The sequence below is a fragment of the Protopterus annectens genome, chromosome 17.part0, assembly GCF_019279795.1.
Source record: "Protopterus annectens isolate FY-2018-M chromosome 17.part0, PAN1.0, whole genome shotgun sequence".
Classification (NCBI taxonomy): Eukaryota; Metazoa; Chordata; order Ceratodontiformes; family Protopteridae; genus Protopterus; species Protopterus annectens.
Window position 1 is genome coordinate 643,198,632 of NC_056751.1, and position 22,786 is coordinate 643,221,417.

General features: G+C 39.6%; 1 protein-coding gene across 2 annotated transcripts in view; it reads right to left on the reverse strand.

Moving 5' to 3' along the window:
* Positions 1 to 22,786, reverse strand: part of LOC122791241 (endoplasmic reticulum-Golgi intermediate compartment protein 2-like) — a 429,978-nt gene that overhangs the window by 4,425 nt on the left and 402,767 nt on the right. The window lies entirely within an intron of this gene.

The window sequence follows — 22,786 nt, forward strand, 5'->3', positions numbered from 1 at the left end:
AAATGACAATAATATAAAATGGAAAAAGCTCAGTGACTTTTCCCCCTCTGCATCCCACCTTGAATGCATATGACAGCAAATGAAATAGTATCATCAGGACCCTTAGTAAACCATTTAGGAAGAAGTTATACAACATTATTAAAGAGGAACTGGGCTGCTCTAAAAAATGTCAGCAGAGATGAGACTCCTAGAATCATGGAGGGGATTGGGAAGGTGTCCTAGTCACAGATACAGCCACATATAACTGCAACATTTAGGTCATGCTTGTTAATAACACATTTTACAGTAAATTCAATTTTAACACTGTGAATGTTGCTTATAATTTGAGAGCAACTAAGAATGCTGCTTGAAGATGGCTTACTAGATGCCAAACTTTTTGACATTTCAGTCAAACCCCGCCCAAAGAGACCAAGCTTCTTTGGGATTCCACTACTCCATAAGAATATTTTTGATCCTCCCTACTGAGACAATATTCGTCTGCCTTGATGCCCAGATGAAACCAATTTCAGAGGTTGACGTTTTTATATTTTAGACTCTCTGGATGTTTTGGGTAAAATCAAAGATATTCCAGATAGTAATTCCACAATCTTGGTCACAACAGATGTGGAAGCACATTATATAGTGCTGTCACATGGCTAATATATTCAAGCTGTAACAGGGGCATATGAAAAGGATGGAAATGTATTACCAGTAGAGACAGAAGTTCTAGGAAGGTTACTGGGTGTAACCCTTAGGAACAACTACTTCCTGTTTAACAAAAGATGTTATAAGCAGAGTATTGAAATAGCTATGGTCATCTGGGAGGGGGGATGAAGCCATACCAAATGTCTTTTACAATCATTTTTGTGTTTATGTTTTTAGGTTATTTTAATTGAAGCACTTTAAAACTCCATTCACTGTTGTAAATTTTGTATTAAGGTTATGATATGTACTTTAGAAAAGTATTTATGTATTACATTTTCATGTATTTAATACAATTTAGTTTTAATGCTCAATTCTTGTGCTTTAGTTTGAATGTTTTTTCAATAGGGTTTAACAGTTAAACAATTTATGATGCAATTTTTTCACCTATCAGCAGGGAGCAATGATGTATAAAATGGAGTCTTTTCTGTTTGTAATTCATCCTTGAAGGCAAAATGCAGAGGTACCACATATAATCAAATACAAGAGAATGAACTCCAGTCTTGTGCAGCTCATTTTTTTTTTTATCTCAAGACAGCCAGGGAACATCTGGGACTGGGAGTAGTGCAAATTCAGACCAGATGAAGGTAACAGAGGAACGTATCCCTGTGCCACCCCTTGCAGTTACTGCAACTACATGAGCAAGAAGACTACTTCTTTTGCCAGTACTCAGGAGAAAAGTCAACAGCACTTGTGCTGGTAAATGTCAACACTGCTTTTGTGATATACCATGCATACTGTAATGGCTGCAGTTGTCTATATGTAGTGAAAACTGAACAAGTTCAAAATCAGGGTGGCACACCACCTGTCTGATATCAAACTCCAGATCCTCAGAAACCAGCTAGCCAAGCACTGCCATGATTTCCCAGTCCAAGGAGGGTTCCAATTCCACATCTTGGGCAAGCTCACTATGGGTCCAGCTGAAGGAAACAAAAAACATACTTTCTTGAAAAATGGCATTAAGCTGGCTGATCAGGCTGGATGCCTACCACCACCATGGTCTAGACTCATGCATTTCCATCAAAAGTGTGCTTGCACTCAGGAAACTAAATCATAAATTATACAGCTAAAACACCTGTACAGTTTTACCCAGGACTTGGACATATTGTGTAAAAGCCAGTAAAGAAATTAGATCTGTAGAACACTGCAGCTACCTTGGTATAGTTTGTCTGGTGAATTAGTAACACAGGAAACAAGTTTCTTTGTTATTTAGGTTCATAGATTAGTACTAAGCTAACTGCCCTTGACAGCCATTTTAAGCCTAGCCAATTATTCTTTGTGAGACTCAAACACTGCACTTTGTGCTTGTAAGGCAAACACCGTAACCATTAGGCCACTCTCCCAACCCCTTATTTATTTATTTTTTTGCAATCTCAAGATGTGTACAGACCTAAACAGTAACTGTCACAGAGTTTGAAAATGCTTTTACCTTAAGATATGTACAAACTTAAACAGCAACTATCAGCTATTTGAAAATGTTTTCAACAACTCATCTGGAATTTAGGTTTCCTTTTGTTGATTAGGAGGGAGAAAGGCGGGGCAAACACTAGCCTAGTAGTTTGATTGACAGCTTACACCAATGCTGATTACATCAGCCTCTTACATCTTCTAACTCATCCCCAGGTCTCATGGTACCACCTTCTCTCTCGGAACTGGTTAAGATGCCCTTCTACCTGACCCCTCCCAGTTTTCACCCATTTATTTTGCCAGGCACAGTGCAATCTAGCCATATTTTGCACTAACTTCACAACCTGGAAACCTAAAGAGAGAAAGAATGTGAACAGAAGAGGCCTCACAAACTGTTAAACTCAGGAAGAGACTTGACAGTGAAGATACCAGATTTAAACTCTATAGCATCATGCTATGAGGTCAGGGCCATTCTCCTTCTTAGCAACCAGGTATAGATGTTCTTGCCACTTTTCCTGCATTTATCAGTATTTCTGTAAAACATTGTTATCTCAGGGCCCCACTCCCCACTTTGGTATTGTTTACACCTTATACACATTCTACCCATGCTCACCTGGTGGTCCCCACTTTGGTATTCTTTACACTACAGGCACAGTCTGCCTATGCTCAATTGGTGGATGTGTACTCCATGGGCACAAAAAATCTATATAAGTGGTCATGAGGTCTCCAACTGTACTTGCATTTTCCTCCCATTTTTGCACCTTTGATCTCTGTAACAATGAGCACTATGACTTTTTTTCCCCACTGTAAACTATTTTTCTGGATGCTGTATTTTTAAAAAAATGAGAGTCACCTAGTGTGGCTCTAAGTGACTACTTCACCTGTATTTAAAAAGGTCTATCTTCATCAGGAAGAAGAATGAGGACTGGTCACAGCCATTATGTATATGAGCTTCTTATAAGCAGGCACTGCAATCCTTTTTGCCAAACAACACAAGATTATTCTTACAAAATATATTTCAGGAAGTGTGAGCCCCATAAAAGGGGACACAGCTGCTCAATGATAAGCACAAGTCAGACTGGTAAAAAAGCATTCATAATTAAGGCAGACACAGCCTCTCATGTCAAATATAATACAAAATAGTTGAATAAATTCTGGTGATACTTTGTAAAAGTAGGCATTTTCAATTATCAAACTGTAAACCACTCAAACATTTCTATTAGATGGACCTAATGAAGCTTAGGCAAAAGTGTTTTCTTAAATATACGCTTTGACCAAAAACCAGGAAAGAACCAACAGTTCATAAATGAAACAAACAGCTACAGGGTCCACAGTTAAATCACCACAGCAGTAACCTGAAGTAAAAATTCCACACACTAAATCTACAAAGTACCAACAAACTGTTTAATGAAGCGCTTTTTGTCCTGCGGATTGCAAAAATATCTTCAGATAAAATAATACAACTTTACACTGTGTTTAAAATTCCCTCCACTTATATCATGTGTTCACTCTGAACCAATTACCACTCCCTCCTCTACATAGGTTGAGTTAACCCCTTACTACCCCCCCTTCTTTTTAAAAATTATCCAAATGTATGTCATTGTTGTTCAAACAGACTTCTGTTGTAAAAAAAAACATTTTATGTTATTTATATATGTACTTAGTATGGAAAATGTACCTATTAAAAACAATTATGTACTTAGACTTTTTAATTTTAAAGTACATAAAATAGAACAAATTTAATTGATACCAGGATATTGGTATGCATTTGTACATAACTGCCACATAAGTTCAAGTCTTTCTAAAATAAAGGAGTCTGGACCTGCTCTTTTATCTGTTATAACTTGGTCTATGGCTCTAAACTTGAACCTATGTTCTGGGTATTCAGAAATGTCTTGCTAGTGCATTTTCTTGTTTCCCCCTACTTATACTATAAAGGTGTTGCTACACTCTCTCTCTCTCAACTTTCAGTCAGTTTTCCCCACTTAGAATACTGAACAATGTTGGCATCTAGCTACATAAACTATCTTTTTTGATTGACAATCAAATCTCTTCTTTGTGTAGTATTTTCTGTCCTTTAGTTGATATACTTGTCCTACTTCTATGTGCTTACAATAGTTACACATACCACACTTTGCCATACGTGCATTTCTAGGTAATTTGGTGCTTTCCGGAATATTCAAATAAGGAACTAACCTCTAAACTTTGGGATTGGCTTTGAGTTTTTTCCATTTCCAAGACTTTAATGCATTCAGCTGCCATGGACCATCAGACCATTGTCTGGAAACTGCCCTTAAATAACAGACCTGTTAAAGGTAATATATTAGAACAAGAACACTCATCCATCTACCTTCTTAATGGAATAAACTACTTGGAACTTCAACAAGGCGTCTCTATTCCTCCCACAGGGATGGCATCTGAGGGAGAGTCTCCTAGATCTGTTAGCTAAAGTGATTTTATCTGGACCAGTCCATTGCACTCTGTTTCACAGCTATACAATGTGATCTGGCTGGTACTCAGGAAACAAACAGGTCTCATTTCTGTATCCTGATTCTTTATTCTGCTGAAAAGAAAAAGAAGCAAGGCACTTGCTACATTTATAGTGAATGGCTTGCTAAAATTTATACCTCACACAAAAGACTGAAGCATTTAATTACCGCCAAAGAGCAATATCAGGAATGTTGAAGAGCAATATTGAAATTAATTTCTATACCCACATTCATAAATGCTGAAACAGAAATGAATACCAGTGCTGCACCACTGATTAATCGGGTCTATATTACATTGTTGAACTCACAGGAGTTTGAACGATGTAATATTGAACCAGAAAGTTTGAAACCCAAAATGCATGAACACACAGAACAGTGATTTTTTTCCCAGGGAAAAAAAATTGCTGTTCTGCTACAAAAAAAAAAAAAAAAAAAAAAAAGAACATGTACATTTGAAACTTAAACTAATGTGGGGGACTTCGCCCCCCACATCCCCCCTACTTAAATATACCAACTCTGAGATCGCACCACAGTGGAGGAAATAGCAAAGCTGCGAAAACAGCCCACTGATTTTTTTTCCCCTGGGAAAAAAATCGGTGTTCCGTGGCTTTGTTATTTTCACATTTTGAACATTTGGGTTTGATATAACGTTTGGACTCCTGTGAGTTCGACGTTGAAATATTTACTCGATTAATCAACTTGTCCCAGTCACGTTCCCTAACACCTCTTACCCAGGGAGGATGGCACCTTCATTATACCTTAGCTATGCTACACACACACACACACACACACACACACACACACACACACACACACACACACACACACACACACAACTGAAGCAACAGAATTAATGGAGTCATAAACAACCGTCATAGCCATTTCAGCTTATATTAAGCAAATTGATCTGATCAAAACTAATCAAATCTTCTATAAATGCTTACTAAGATGAAAAATGTTAACCTGAAATAAAAAAGACCACAGTAAAGAACTTCTCGAAAGCCGACTTCACACTTCTAAAGACTAGTGTGGTCTCCTTTAAGGCCCCCGAGTCGGCGGAAAAGAGTACTCAAGCCGCTGAATCACTTACAAATGCCTTCTACCAGCACCTGCAGGACTGCATGGATAAGGCAATCCCAAGCAAAACAAAGACTCTTTGTACCAAAGGCAAGCGTCCAGTCTGGTGGACCCCAGCCATAAACAAACTCTACAACAAAAGGAGGAAGCTACTACAAGATAGAGCAAAATCCTTAAAAGGTAAGACACCCTTGATCACTATAAGTAAAAAACTAAGAGCTCTCATAAAATCATCCAAAGCTAATTTTGAGAGAAAAATAGCTAAAGACTCAAAAGACAATCATAAGGCCTTCTTTAGCTATGTTAGAAACCTGGGAGGAAACTCCCAGATATGCTCAGAACTAGTTCAAAATGATGTGAAGATTACTGATCCTACAGACATTGCCAACATACTGGCTGACAGGTTCAGTGCAAACTTCTCCCCCCCCCAAAAGGAGAGATATCTATACCAAACGATTGCAGCCCCAAACATCTCCAACACCCAAGTGAGAACTGCTCTCTCCAAAGCAAAAAACACAGCATCCATGGGACCTGATGGAGTCCCGGCTGTGTGCTCCACGAACTCAACAAGGAATTAAACCCACAGCTAGGACAGCTGTTTAATCATAGTCTTACCTCTGGATACATTGCAGGAGTGGCGTACTGCAACTGTGGTCCCACTTCACAAAGGCGGTGCCTCCACCGACCCTGGAAATTACCGGCCCATTAGCTTGACAAGCCTTATCTGCAAAGCCATGGAGAGGATCATAATGGACCTCATAAATAAAGACATAGGGAATTTGCAGACTTTGGATCCAACCCAGTTTGGCTTTGTCAAAGGCAGATCATGCCTTTTAAACTTGGTTGACTTTTTCGAAACAGTCACCAAAGCCACTGATGAGGGAAAGGCAGTCCATACAGCCTACCTCGATCTGGCGAAGGCCTTTGATACAATACCCCACTCGGGTATCATTGAAAAACTCATCAGCTTAAATGTTAACCCATACATCACAAGATGGGTTGCAAACTGGCTGAGTGACAGAACCCACAGGGTCAGAGTTGCTGGCGCCATGTCAGACTCAAAGCCTGTCACAAGTGGTGTCCCACAGGGCTCAGTCCTGGGCCCACTCTTGTTTGGCATCTACTTTTCCGAAGTACAAGCAAACACAGGAGGGCTATGGCTGACAAAGTTTGCAGATGACTGCAAACTGGGCGCCATAGTAGAAAACACATCTGAGACAGATATCCTTCAGAAGGGTCTCACAGAAACGGATAACTGGTGCCAGAGCCATGGCCTAAAGTTAAATGCCAAAAAATGCATAGTCATACCCTTCGGGAAAAACAAGGTTACCCCTAGCTACCAAATAGGTGGCAATCCACTGAGCACAGAAGAAGTTATCAGGGACCTGGGGACCCAGGTTGATAGTAGTCTGTCATTCGACACCCATGTAGCTAAAGTAGTTAGGAAGACCTTCTACATTGCCCACCTTATCATGAAGGGATTCTCATCTAGATCAAGGGAGGTCATAGTCTCCCTATACTCATCACTCATCAGACCAATGATTGAGTACAATGCCCCATTCGGAATGTATCTGACCCGACACTTGCAGCAGCTGGAGAGGCCACAAAAGTTCCTCACCAAAAGGATAAAGGGTCTCAAAATCTGTCCTATGCTGCCCGACTGAAAGAACTCCAGCTCTATTCAGTCGCTTACCTTGCTCAGAGGTGACCTTTGCCTAACATACAAGGCCATGTCAAACCCAGATTTGATGAATATGCTTCACCTCAAAAATCTAGATCCATCAGAGCCACAAGGGCGGAGACTTAAACCTCGACACGGCTATTAATAGGACGTGCTGGAGGGATAGATTCATCACCCAAAGACTCCCTATGCTGTGGAACAAAATCCCGGTATATGTGAGGCAGAGCACCTCGCTGGCCTTGTTCAAGAGAAATCTTGACCAATGGATGGGAGATCGCAGATATACCCCAGGGATTACCTCAGTGTCACTGCTCGACAGAGGCACAGCAAAATAATGGGTATAGTTCCCCATACTAAAGGGGTGGCGTAAGCCACAAAACGATGGGCTAGGCTTGTAAATGCCCTTGGGCAGATAGCCTAGTATGAACCTATGAACCTATGAAAGATAACACTCTAATGTATGTGTACTTCAGATGCTGGGCATTTTAATTCGAAAGAATGTTCTGCAAAAACTAATATACTTGGTGCAGTAATAATGACCTCAACTATAGCTATTTTGGGGTCTTAGAAAGCTAGACCTGTGGATACAGAGGAGACCATCAAGACCTCTGTTATTATACCCACAATAATAGCCATCAGATCTGCCATCTAGTCCATAGGATTTTACTTCTCAGTATTGACCATTTTTTGTCTAAGAAACCACATCCAGGATGCTGCTATCATAGCAAGTTAAATCATATTTCATCAAGTGGCATGTTTACTCATTTGCTGAAGATAATTCTTCATCTTAGGGAAAACAGACAAGACACCTTAATTCGACTGAATACTTCATTAATTGCTAGGGCCTAAATATGTACATATATCCATCATGATCAGTCAATCTTCATATGTAATTCATATATTTCTTTACACTCCAAAACACTGCTTTTTTATATTGACATTTCAAATAATTATATTTCTCTTTTCTTATCTGTTATTCAATTCAGACTGGGTTATGTAGCCAACATCTTACGGTGTCAGACCAGTGCTTAGTCTCTGCTTCTGTCACCAGTTATCTTATTTATAATCCAGACTGCTGGGGCCCATACTTCATTCCAATCCCCAGACTCCCATCTTTCGGGGGAAGGTCCTTCTTACCATTTCAGTCTTTCCAGGCAGTACATACTTTGCTCCCAACTCACATCCTCACTACAGCATCACAGGTGCAGCTAACAAGATCAATCAAGTCTTTACAAGTCTCCCTTTTATTTCTTATTGCTGTGCCTGTAGTCATCTACCTTGCCTGCTTCTATGACTGATCAACAGTTACCAGAACTTTATCAACTGATCCCTTAGTGACACTTTTTGTTTTCCTTATTAAAAATCCAGCTTCCAGTGCCAGGTCAGCCAGAAATATAGTCTTCAATAACTGTATTTTTTAATATTATGGAAGTGTAAGAGAGTATTTATAGATGTGAAATAGAGCAGGCAGTAATTAAGCACCAAGCAGAGAGTAATAAAAAAACATGCATAGGACCTTGCAAGAAAATAAATGGGCACAGCTCATTGACTGCTTGGGTAGAATTGCTATGTAATGATAGGAGTTTGGGAAGCATCAACCTTCCCTCAGGAAATATTATCAAATGTAACTCCTCCTACTATCACTAGGGACTAGGTCCTTAATGCTCTCTCTAAGATCAAGAACACTGCATCAGTGGAGCCAGACAACATCCCAGGATGCCTTCTAAATAGCATGAAACAAGACCTGTTGGGACCTCTGGAATTATTATTCAACTGTAGCCTCCAAACAGGCTTTGTGCCTTATGAATGGAGAAAGGCAACAGTCATCCCTATTCACAAAGGTGGGCCAACTACAGTCCCATAAGTTTCACTAGTCTTATATATAAAGCCATGGAAAGAATTATCATGGAGATGATCAACAGAGATATAGTAAACCTCCAGACACTGGACCCAACCCAGTTTGTTTTTTTTCAAGGACAGATCATGCCTACTCAACCTGGTGGACTTCTTTGAGAAGGTCACGAAAGCAATGTATGAGGGCAAAATGTTGCACACTGCCTACCTTGACCTGGCCAAGGCATTTGACACAATGCCCAGTTTGGGCATTGTTGACAAACTCAAGAGGTTAGGTACAAACCCGTATGTCACCCAGTGGATTGCAAGCTGGTTCACAGACAAGACCCAGAAAGTTAGAATTGGGGAGTCCACCTCTACAAAGAGGTGAGTCACAAGAAGAGTCCCTCAGGGATCAGTTCCTGGACTGCTCCTTTTTGGCATTTAACTTTCAGAAGTCAAGGCCAATGTCTGTGGTCTCTGGCTGACTAAATTTGCAAACACAAATGTTCTCCAGGAGGGGCTGACACAGACAAATAACTGGTGTCACAGCCATGGACTAAAACTAAATGCCAAGAAATGCATAACAGTATCCTTTGGGAAGTCATCCATCCCTGGTAAGTATCATATTGACAACACACCCCTTAGAGCTGACACAGTAGTCAGGGATTTAGAGACGCACATAGATAGTAATCTAGCCTTTGATCATCACTTGTCTACAGTGATGAGGAAATCATTCTATGTTGTGCAACTTACAAACAAAGGTATGCATCTAAGTCCAAGGAAGTCATTGTTCCACTGTATTCAGTATTCATCAGACCTATCATTGAGTACAATGCCCACTTTGGTGTGTACCTAACTAGGCATATCCAACAACTGGAATGTCCACAGAGGTTCCTCACAAAGAATATAGAGCGTAAGTAATATGTACCATGCTGACCGCCTCATGGCCCTATCCCTGTATTCTGTCTCCTACAGGCTTTTTAAGGGAGATCTATAGCTGGCATACAGGGAATTGTCAGACCCCACTCTAATGGACCTCCTGCATATCCACAAAACAAACAGTACCAGAATTACCCATTCTAAAGACTTAAACCTTGCCTGTGATATAAATAGGAACTGCTGGAGAGTGAGGTATATATCCCAGAGACTACTCCATCTATGGAACAGGCTCCCCATCCATTTGAAGCAGAGTTCCTCCCTAACCCAATTCAAGTGCATCTTGGACAACTGGATGGAAAACTGGAAATTCATCCCTGGTTTGGCACCAATGTCTCTAATGCAAACAGGTAACCTGTAAATGGTTCATCTTCCCGGCCCATGCTTACACTTATCAAGGGTGTCAGAACTTGTCAGAGATTTGGGATGCATGGCTAGGCTTAAAAAGGCCCTTGTGGTCATTAGCCTAGTAAACACATATGGACCTAGGAACCTATCAACAGGGAGTTGCAAGATATGATAATGGTGGGAAGGGTGGACAGTCTTCATATCACAGAAATGCATCCCACTTACAAGAGGGTAAGACATTGAGGTGCCAGGATATGTATCATTTTGAAATGACTAAGAAAGGAAGTATGGAAGATAAAGGATAAGCTACATATATTTCCTTATAGTCCAAAACTCTGTCTTCTTTGTGGTATTCAAATAATTATTTTTTCTTGTCTAATCAGTTATTAATTTCAAGCTGTTGCCAACACCTTAAAGTACCAGGACAGTGGCTAGTTTGTACTACAGAAGGGAAGGCATTGAATATGAGAACAAAGATATAAAAAAAAAATATCCCAAAAAGGAGGGTGAAGTAATATTGAGGGTCAGAACCTTTGGCAGGCACACCAGTGGCTAAAATACAGAAAGGGGGAGTGTTGGTGGCTCATGACATACTTTGTCTTCCAGATGCAGGGAAGGTAGGAGAATAAGAGATGGGGACAGAAAAAAGCAGTGAAGGAACATAAGAGAGTTACTCATGTGGATACGACTTTGTTAGGAGCAGAGCTGTAGCCCTCAAGCTACTGGGCAGGGAAGCAGTGGAAGCTGAATCTGGAGCTGGGCTATAACAGAAATGACTGAATGATTCATGCGGCCTAGCCAGTATGGAAGGGGCCAAGGAACTCCAGGTGATCCTGCCATAAAGCAACCGAGATCATGCCTTGGTGTAGTTCAGAGTGAAGAAAAGTGGAAAAAAAACAAAAAAGATGATGGTGTTTGACTACATGGTGATGAATTATCTACTGCTGGGGTAAAAAGATCAATGATAAGTTATCTGTGAGGCAGTGAAGTTTTCAAAAACTATGAGAATGCTATCGGGATGGAGGACTTAGACATAAGGAGGGGGTTAAGAAAAAAGGATGGCTATATAGGAAGGTGTAGATGTTAATTAAGGCAGAAAGAGGAAATATAGAAGGAGAAAAAGGCACAGTGCAAGGCAAAAAGCTGAAGACAATAAAGCACTAAGTCAAGATAGAAGGTTAAAGAAAGATAAAATGGACTTTTTATATGCATCACATAAAAAGAAATAGAGGCAAGATTAAGTTAGTCTGAGTAAGGACAGAATGGAAATTAATGAAGTCTGGAAGAAGTACTGAACATGTATTTTGCTTTTGTCTTCATGAAGGAAAGAGACCATACTTGGAGGGAGACAGGCCATGGGAGGTATAAGAATACACGGACAGGAGAATAGAAAGGGAGAATGTAAAGACTGAGCTGGCTATCCTAAGGAAGTCTAAGGTAGGGGGACTAAATGAGTTCTTCTGCAAGACTATCTTTGCCTTACAGTACTGGCAGGGAAAGTCATGGAGAGGGTCCTGAAGGAAATAATTATTACTTTCATACTGGAAAACAGTATGCAGGATACCAGCTAACATAGCTTCATGGTAATAAGGAGCTGTCATTTAAAACTGATCCAGTTTTATAACAACACAGTTTAACAGGAGAGTACCAGTACATGTCATTTACCTGAACTTCACCAAGGCCTTAAATTTAGTCCATATTTAGGGGCATCATATTTAATTACCCATGCTTCACACATTTTAAAACTGCATTTTATACCTCAACAACACTCCTGTGAAGAAACAATTTCCTGGATGTAGGGAAAGTTTGTTTCTACAGTCTTCTGTGTCATTTTATCCCCTCCCTCATCTTTCTTTCTGACGGTGATGCTAACACTCATCTCAGACATCAACTTATGCTTCTGCATTGTTTTCTCTGTCTCTTATGTCCTCAGCTAAAAAGCCTCATCTCATCAAGTTTTGTTCATATGCCAGCGCCATCTACATACATCACTGACTATGACCCCAGGTGACCTGAATTCACTAATCAGCATGGCCACCTGATGTAGTAATCATGGAGAAGGAGTGGAATGATGTAGCTTTGCTGGCTTGCCGCTCATTAAAGAGAGTATGTGGGATCACACACGCAGGGTGCATGGCCCAATGGAATACTTCCCAGTGAAACAGGAGATCATGCAGCAGCACTGGCTTCAGAGGGAGAGGTTGTCCTGAGAGCTTATGTCACTCACAGACATGTGTGATAACACCCTTGCTTTTGCCCATCGCACACTGAACCCTAAGTATGTCACTAGGCATTTGCATTGGGGGTTAAGGGTCTAAACAGCATAAACCTGAACCACCTCTGATGAATGCATAAGTGACATTCCCAATCAGCTGGTTCTCACCATGGTGTATGGGGAACCAATGGGGCAGCTATAAGGAACAGTTTGTAATGGCTGTCAGGCAGTGGAGACAAATGCAAACATCTGATATATCTTTCCTTAAATGGTCTCCAGAAATACACATAATACTCCAGCTATGGCCTTATTGGTGTCTGACACATCAGGATTATTATTTCTTCATTTCTTGACTAAAAATACCAGAATACAGGCCATTGTTTATCTGCTACACCTTTCTCAATTTCACAATCCAGTTTTTTATACACTAAGAATCTGCTAATCATAACACTGCATTTCTGTTCTTACACTGCAAGTAAATGTTATTGCATCCTAAAAGAATAACTCCACATTTGTTTCCTTGACCTACAAATTTCATTTTCTGCTCATCTATTCAATGTTTCCAAGATTACAGCACCTAGTTGTGCTGCCACACCTACCATTTTGTCATCCTGGAAAGACTGATTCTGGAAACTAGTACCTCGGATATATCTAAAACATGATGCTAAATAGTACTTAACACAAGACAGAGCCCAATAGAACACCATTATTCATACCTCTTAGTTTTGATTAATGTTTTGTGTCCTAGTCATTTAAATCAGTAACCACTTAAAGCAGATTTTGCACCAAATAAGATGCCAGTGATACAAACTGTGCATTGGTAGACACCTTTTAGTACAGGCATAACGTTGTGCCAGTAATTTTCACAGTTTGCTCATGACTTGGTCATGGTCTCTTGTTACCTGCATGGGATGTCAGTCTGCTTCTTTATCAAATATGTCACTACTTCTTCAGCAGCATGACCTACCCAAATGGGTGAATTTTGCTGTGACAAAGTGTATCTACATCTGGCCTACACAATGAGATATGTCTGGCTGTGACACAATGTATCTAAACATTATCTGCCCTCAGTGATATACTTGGGGATAACATAATGTGTCAGGGGGTAGAATGAAAGGCTAGTTAAGTGTATCCCTATGCAGCAGGTGGAATACACATTGCATGCCCCCAGCAATGCCACTGTGTATGTGTCAGCAGATCAAAGTAGTTCAGCCAGATTGTCAGTACAGCCTTGCGACACAGGTTCCAGAACAATTATGTCTGGCAGTTACAATACCGCAGAGTCAACAACAGCTTCCCTTCTAACACATACATCCCATATGTGTTTGCAAGCATATGGGGGCATTAATCAGGAACTCAGACATGACCCAATGATATCTACAGACCCCCACAAAATTCATGACATCAACAACTATAAGAAATGCACTACTTTCCATTCAATATGTCTGTTATTATGTTGCAAGCACTACTATCCATCAATGGTGACTGATGACTGCAAATTAAAGGGGAGGCTGCAGGAGACAGCAGAATGGGTGGGGCCAATGGGAAGGGATGTGGCCAACTAGAAAGGGGTGGAGCTATGCTCAAAACCACAACAACTGGAACTTTAATTAAATATGCTGCCCTGGGTGCCAAACCGTCATTATAAGAGTCCAATCAAGACAAAATGAAGTGTAGAAGAAAAAATATTTAAATGCATTGGCTACATGACAACTTACTTAATATCTAGATGGAAACACAAATGTTGTGAGGCATGAAAAAATAAATTACTTTTTAAATACATTACTGGAATGCCAGTCAAAATCAAGTATAAATCCCTCAACTCAAGCCACTTCTCCTTGCACTGCAGTTCTAATTGTAATTTATATTCAGCTTTATAAAATTACCAAGTAACATGCTGAAAGTAGCAATCTCTGTGATACCCCCACTTGTAAAAATGTTTCTTATCCAAAAAAGACCTGCTGCCTAACAACAACTATCTACTTGTTTCATGGGGAAGACATGATCAAAGTAAAAAATGAACAGCAAACAAGAAACAAGCTCAAGATAAATTGCTTAAAGGATTACTGCACAAGTTATGGACCACACATGATAGACTGGCATTCTGTTTAGTTTACGGGTAAAGCCTGCAAAGATGACTGCAAGTCTCCAACAAATGTAACGTGCTTCTGAAAATACTGTAATCCTGTCCTTTATTACAAATGCTGTCATATGCATTTCAATACCTAAGGCTTATATGTCATCTAGTTATGTAAATATTCTCTCCATGGCAACAACGAAAAAGCTTTCAATGTTGGTAATTCTTTAACAGTATGCTTATTAAAGCTTACTTGCATCTTATAATCTCCGACAAACTTACCTGATGGTCATTAAAACATTGCTACTTAAACACAGAGCAACAGGGCACTGCAACAGCATGCTTTTTCTGAATAATAAGAAGCATAAAACGACAGTATAAAAATATGACAGAAAACCAGAACATTCTGCAAAATCAAGGACAGATGAAAAGCCACGGTCATACTTGTGGTCTACCTTGGATGGGGGAATACTCTGCACACTTAACTGCATAACTGCTCCTTGCCTTGCTTGGACACATCCAGAGCCACTACAATGCGGAGTGGGGTGCAACAAGTACGTCACAATTTGAAATGTCTCTGACTGACGGTGATGGCTCTGACACTCATACCTCTCAACCTCAGAGCAAGAAATCTGGATAAAGCCATACACCGAACTGGGACATAGGCCCAAAAATAAGGACAATTTTTAAATATTGCTCTTATAAACTTAGAAAGATAATAGAATAGTAGTTGGTCTTGCATTAGTATGAATTTTCTGAAGGGTATGAAATCTGAAACTCAAATGTCTGCCATTATTTCCCAACTTCAAGCTTTAATGATTTGCAACTAATTTGCCAGAAAACCACACATTTATGAAAAACAGACCAAAAATTTGATGCATAAATATAAATTTGCCACACAATACAGCTGGGATCCTGTCAAAGAAGAGACACCTTTTTAATATTAGTACTGTTAACTTGAGCAGCTGATAAAATAAGAGCATCTACATGCATTTATTTAATAAAAGCAAACTATAACTCTGATCATTACAGTTCTTTATAATTGTAAAGCCTACACGTTTTCTTCCAAAATTGCCATTTTGCGGAGGGATTATTAGGGGGAGAGCAACATTTTGAGCCAAAATTGGGGACGGTTGAGGTTTGGATATTCCTAATTCTATAAAGCAATTTATTTGCACATACCTCTCAACTTCTTAATGCAGGAAATCTGGAAAAGGCCAAATATATTGGGGGAACATACAAACAGTACTAAAAATTGCTCTTGTATAAACTTAAGACAGTTGATAGAATAACATGTCTTGCTTTAGCATGCATTTTTCTGAAGGTTATGACGTCTGAAACTCAATGTCTGTCATTATTTAGTGACTTCATTCCTAAATGATTTGCCAGAAAACCACAAATTTTATGAGGAACAAACCAAAAATACGAAGCAAAAATCTATTAATTCTTCAAAAATCTGGACAGCTGAGAGGTATAGTTCAGCTGGGGCCATCTTTGAGTTTGCTGCCCTTCTCCCCCTCACAAAATAATGGTTGAATGGAACCCCCCCCCCCCCCGCCACCATTCCAATGTCCCATTCCTTGGTTACTTCATCCCATTTACCATAAACACTGTAATGTGCATACTGCTTTACTTCTGAGATGATTTGGATTTTATTTGAAAGTTTTATTTTGCATTTTACAGCACAAACCCTAATAGATATCTGCTAAACAAAGCAATGCAGTCTCACAATGAAGATAGACTTAGCATTAAAACTTCTCTGATCTTGAAACTCACATTCAGTGAAACAGCATTGAAACCCACATTCAAAGAAAATACATTTTGCCAGTGGCAGATAAAAATTAACTTTGGGCTGTTTTCAAATCATAGGCCTCTTGAATATGAAACATACATGTGCTCTTTGATACACCTTCCTGACCTTGTACAATACAGTACAGTTGTTAGATGGCATTTTAAATTTATTGTTTTGAACATTTTTCCAGTAAACAATGAAACAAAATGCATGCACCAATAATGACAAAACTGCCCAATTCACAACATTTCCATCATAAAAGTCTATTCAAACTTCTACAGTCCACCAGTATCAGTAAATATGCACAATCTCTGAAAAAGTAAAAGCCATCTAAATAATTCCACATTAAAGAAATCTGTAACTAATGAAGAGGTTGCTGCTAGCAAACAACTTTATATGTCATTGTTTCATCTACAAATAAAGTGCCTGTTGCCCTTGAGGAATAAATAGTCTATGTTGCATTAAAAAAAATGATAAGCTAGTAATATCGCAATAGGGAATGGATGGAAAAGTGATAACAGGTTCATAGTTACTAGGTTTCTTCACCAAAAAGGACTGCAGCATCCACCCCTTTACAAGGCAATACAGTATCAGCAATGGATCTACCCACTGTGGGAGTACAACCCACACCCTTCTGCATCAAAAGCAAGTACACTACTTGTTGTGCTATTAACAATGCAAGCAGACTCAGCATAAGCAGCACTAAACTGTTGTTCCCCTGCAGCTCTCAGCTCCTTGTAAAATCTACTCGACACTCAGCTGTATCTCTGAACTTTGCAGCACAAGAAATCTGGAAAAAGCCAAAATTTATTGGGGGGGGGGGGACAAAAACCAGGTACACATTTTAAACATTGCTTGTATAATGTTGGAAAGTTCTTTTATTTTCAAAAGGTTTTAAATTCATCCCCTCTACAGGGGGTAATTTAGTGGACAGCTTAATAGACTTGATGATTTTTCTACGGAAAAAGAATTTAGATATTATGTTTCAGGGGCAACAGGATGGTGGTACTAATAGTGGTATTAGAAGACCTAGCACCTATAATCCCCCTATACATCCCCAGCTAAAAAATTTTGAAAGGGAGGTCGAAGAAGAAATCAGGAATGTTTATAGGGGTGGATGGCATGGTAAATTTAACATGACTAGAGAAGAAAAAGTGCTTCTCAAATCCATTCAAGAAAATAGATACCTGAGGGTGATGCAACCCGATAAAGGTGGAGGGGTGGTCTTCATGGACAGTATTTTGTATTCCAGTAAGATGATGGATATGCTTAATGATATCAATAGGTATGTTAGGGTATCCAAGAATGAGATTAACTTAGCATACCATAAGATTGATTTGGTTTTACAGGACCTGCTGAATGACAATTTTATAAACCAGGACACTTTTAAGTATCTCAGTGTGGACAGACCCCATATCCCTGCTATGTTTGGGATACCCAAGGTACATAAAAGTGTGGAGGATCCAACCCTGAGACCCATTGTGGCAGCCAATGGCTCTAAAACCCATCCGTTGGCCAAATTTTTGGATATAAAATTAAAAGATATTTGGGTTAGGGCCAATGGTATACTTAAGGACTCCTGGGAATTTTTGAGAAGTATTAATAGTAACATGTATTCAGATTCCTTAATATTTGTAACCCTTGATATTCAGGATTTATTTAATGTGATTCCACATTCTACAGGGTCAGAATGGTTCCAGGATGCCATTCACCAACATGGAAAACTTGACCACAATACTTTTCTGGTTTATACAGAGTTGATGGATTTGGTATTGAAACACAACTTTCTATTTTTTGAGGGTGAGTTGTTTAAACAGATCCAGGGAGTGGCCATAAGGGCAAGTTGTGCCCCTACTTATGCCAACATTGCGCTCATGGTTTGGGAAGAGAAGTTTGTGTTCCAGTCTGAATATGCACAATATTGGGTGTATTACAAACGTTACCTGGATGATATTTGCATTTTTTGGAAAGGTAGTATGGAAAAGTTAACAGAATTCATAGACTATCTAAACCATACCACTAATTTTTTGAAATTTACTTCCCATATTACACATGACTATATGAACTTTCTGGACATCACTATTAAAAAAGATGTCCTAGGGCAGCAGTTTACATCTAATGTATATAGAAAGGAAACCTTTTCTAACTCGTACCTATATTTCACCAGTTCCCATCCGTTTAAACAGAAGAGAAGTATTATCAAGGGACAATTTGTCCGTAGTTGTAGGATGACCTCTTTGGACTCGGACTTCGAAGACGAAAGTCAGAGAGTCAAAGAAATGTTTATATCTAGGAAGTATCCTAACTATTTAATTGATGAGGTTTTGGAGGAAGTAAAGAATGGGAGAAAGGACAGGTTTGCCCCTATTTTGGGAACAGGAGATACCAGTGTGATAGTACCAATAAATGTGCAGAGTACCACACAACAACCAGGGGTGATGTTACCAGGGATGAAATCAAGAAACCTTGGGGGTAACTATGTGATGTTTTATAATCAGAATACCTCTAGGGTTAAAAACATTATTACTCAACACTGGAGCAGGTTTAGGTGTTATTCAGAGTTGGATGCTTTGTTTACCAACACCCTAGGATTTACATATATATAAAAAAGGCAGGAACCTCAAGGATTTGCTGGAGTATAATGGTTCTATTGTTTCATGTAAGAAATTGGGAACCTACAAATGTGGGGCATGTGCCCAATGCCCATATATACTTAGACAGGATTCTGTATACATCCTGTCAAGAGACCATCAGATTCAGAGTAGTAGTTTTTCCAACTGTAATAGTGAAGGCTTGATTTATTTGGCCCTATGTAAAACCTGTGGTGCATTTTATATTGGAAAAACTACTCGTAAACTCAAAAGGAGGATTTATGAGCATTTATATGCTATTAGAGTCGCAGATATTAAAAATGCCTTGTTTAAACATACACTGACATGTCCCCAAGCAAAATGGGGCTTCTTTGTTGTAGAGAAGGTGCAATGTGATGTGAGGGGGGGCCCGTGGGAAAATAGGATAGAGGTGAGACAAATATTTTGGCAGTTGTTATTGGAAGCCAATAGATTCCCAGGGCTGAATGAATTCATATCCATTGCCCCTATTTTAAAAATGAGAGCTGCAAAACTATAAAATAAGCATATATAATGTTTTGCAAGTTCTTTTTGTTGGTTTTTGATTCAAGTTTATTTATCTGTCCAACACATTGTGATAGTATTTATATATTTATTTTAAAGTTCTTTTAAAAAATGTGTGTGTTTTTATCTACTTTCATCTGTATTTGTGGAAAGTTGGTAGGTTGTCATGAATATTTTAGTTACAGGATTTAATTGGTGTCAATTAAACAATTGTTTTAACTACTAATTAGATTGGGAGGGGTATATAAGCAGGCACAGCCTTCATGCTTTCATTGGTGGACGAAAGCGCTTTGTATTGTGTGGCGTTTATGTGATTAAACCTGCTGCTGTTTACACCTACAGGCTCTTGTTTTATTATTACCTTCTGCCTCTTTGGGTGCCTGTTGTGGTTTTGTTGTTGTTGTGTCTTTTGGCTTTTCTCGGTTAGGGGTCGCCACAGTGGAACTCCGGTCCGCTAATGATTGGCAGTAGAGTTTTATGGAGTTGCCGGCCCTGACGCACAACCTTCAACGAAGGTGCGCCCATTCACGCACGTCTCCACACAGAAGACGCTCTAGCTGAGAATCAAACAGGACAACGTCTTATTGTGAGGTGACAACGCTACCGCAGCACCACCACCGCAGTGAACAAAATGCTGTGTTACCACCATACATTTCACCCAGGGGACCCTGTGCAAAACAGTCAGAGCAACATACCACTATGCCAAATCAACTGTTTTGTGAAAGAGAGGAAGACTAAAACTTAAATGGCTACCATTTAGTAAATTCAGTTCGCACCATAGCATCAACCTCATAGCAAAAAACACGTGGACAAAGCCAGTAAAAGGGGAATATAGCCCCCAAACATATTCAGTGAATTCAGTTCTCATCATAGCTCTCAACCTTAGTAGAAAAAACCTGGACAAAGCCAATAATGGGGGAATACAGTCCCAAAAATAGGGACAAATTTCAAATATCCATGTTATAAACTTAGAAAATTGCTGGAATAAAAGGTTTTGTGTTACCATGTACTTTCTGAAGAATATGAAGTCTGAAATTCAAATGCCTGTTATTTTTATTTAACATTTGTTAACCAGTAAAGTCTGACTTGGAACAAAAGCCAATTTTCAGCAGAGCAGGGACAAACACTCCAGACACGTCTTTGTAAGATGGGAGGACATGCAGACTCCACACAGAAGGCACCACAGCCAAGAATCAAACCAGAGAACATGTAGCTGTTAGGCAACAATGCTACAAATCCACCACTGCACTATTGACTTTGCAAGTTAAAACAAACATACAGAAACCACAGATTTTATAAAGAACAGAACAAATATGAGGAAAAAATCTGCAAACTTTTTACAAATGGTGGGTAGGGAATTCAGGCCCTTGCCACCTGCACCCAAGGCACAGGGTTCAAGTCTGTGTATTCTCTACCCAACACCATGTGTTCTCTAGCCACCAGTATATAGCAACTGGGGCATTACACACACACGCGCGCGCACACACACACACACACACACACACACACACACACACACACACACACACACACACACACACAGACACACGCACACACACACGCACACACACACACACACACACACACACACACACACACACACACACATACACACACACACACACACACACACACACACACACACACACACACACACACACACACACACACACACACACACACACACACACACACACACACACACACACACACACACACACACACACACACACACACACACACATGCCGCAAAGCTAACGGCTTCACACACGTTAATCCAGTTGCTGGTTTCCTTAGCTCGCCCATGCAAAATGGCTGGCTGGCTCTGAGAGTAGGCTGGGGTTTTCTGGCTCCGCAAGAGTAGGCTCCAGCCAGCGGGTGATGCAGTCTGGTGTCCTTCTGTTCTGTGTGGCCGTCACCACACAAACTTCTGGGGCTGCAGGGCAGAAATGTCTTTCTCCCCTATCCAAACTGCCTAACGCAGCAGTCTGTAGTTCTGTGAGTACCAGGAACTCCAAGTGCGCATGCGTGGAGTTCCGGGACTCGAGATTTTATTTATTTATTTTTTTACTTTTGTATTCCGATTTTTTATTTTTTTTACTTTTGTATTTAATTTTCATTTCTTTATTCTTTTCTTCTACAGGTGGGGAGGCTGCAGTCCTATATCACGAGCTGCCCCTGCTATCCATCTATCCATAACCCTTTTCTACCTATTTTTGCATAGGGTGTTGAGATATCACATCAACAATGATGATCACCTACAGCCAATGTTCACACTGTTACATGGCTACAGTGCAACCCTTTAAAATAAAACAAAAAATATTTTTTTTAAAAGGAGACTTTTCATGAAAATTGCAGTAAAGGAATGGAAATTAATTTAAGTTACTACTAAAATATATAACATACCATGCAATTTATAACTGATTTAGTTGGTATAACCTGGTATATACACAGTGATTCTTTTATCCAATACGCTGTATCTGTGGATGACCAGGTATCCAATTGTTATGATGGTTAGGCTAAAATGGGCTGTAGGGGACAGATGTGATCCTCCCAATGCAAGAGACATGGCTTAGCATATTTATTAAATATGTCAGCTTCAGGCTGCTCTTTAGCAGCCTGGCATAAGCATGACATCATAGGAGGAAGTTCATAGCAAAGGTGTCAATTTGGTATGTTTTCAGACTTTTAATAAGGCTTACACTTAAATCCAGTGTCCACAAAACTATATCCACTGACACACACACAGACACACATTTTATATATACACATATATATATATATATATATATATATATATATATATATATATATATATATATGTGTATGTATGTGTCTACTTTACTTACCCGAACAGCCGCATCACTGACTTTCACTTTGCTGAGACGACAGGAAAGAAAAAACAGAAGACTGACATTCCGAACAAGGACTTTCCATTCCAGGTAAGTAACCGCTTGGCCATCTTCATCTTCACGTCATCCCCAATGAAACAGTCAGCCCACAGCATAAACCACTGATTGCCACAATTATCAGTCAGAGAAGGCTCTATGGTCAAAACAGAGACCAGGCTGAACACCTGGAAGTTGACTGGAGAGAAAGTATGACAGTTCAAG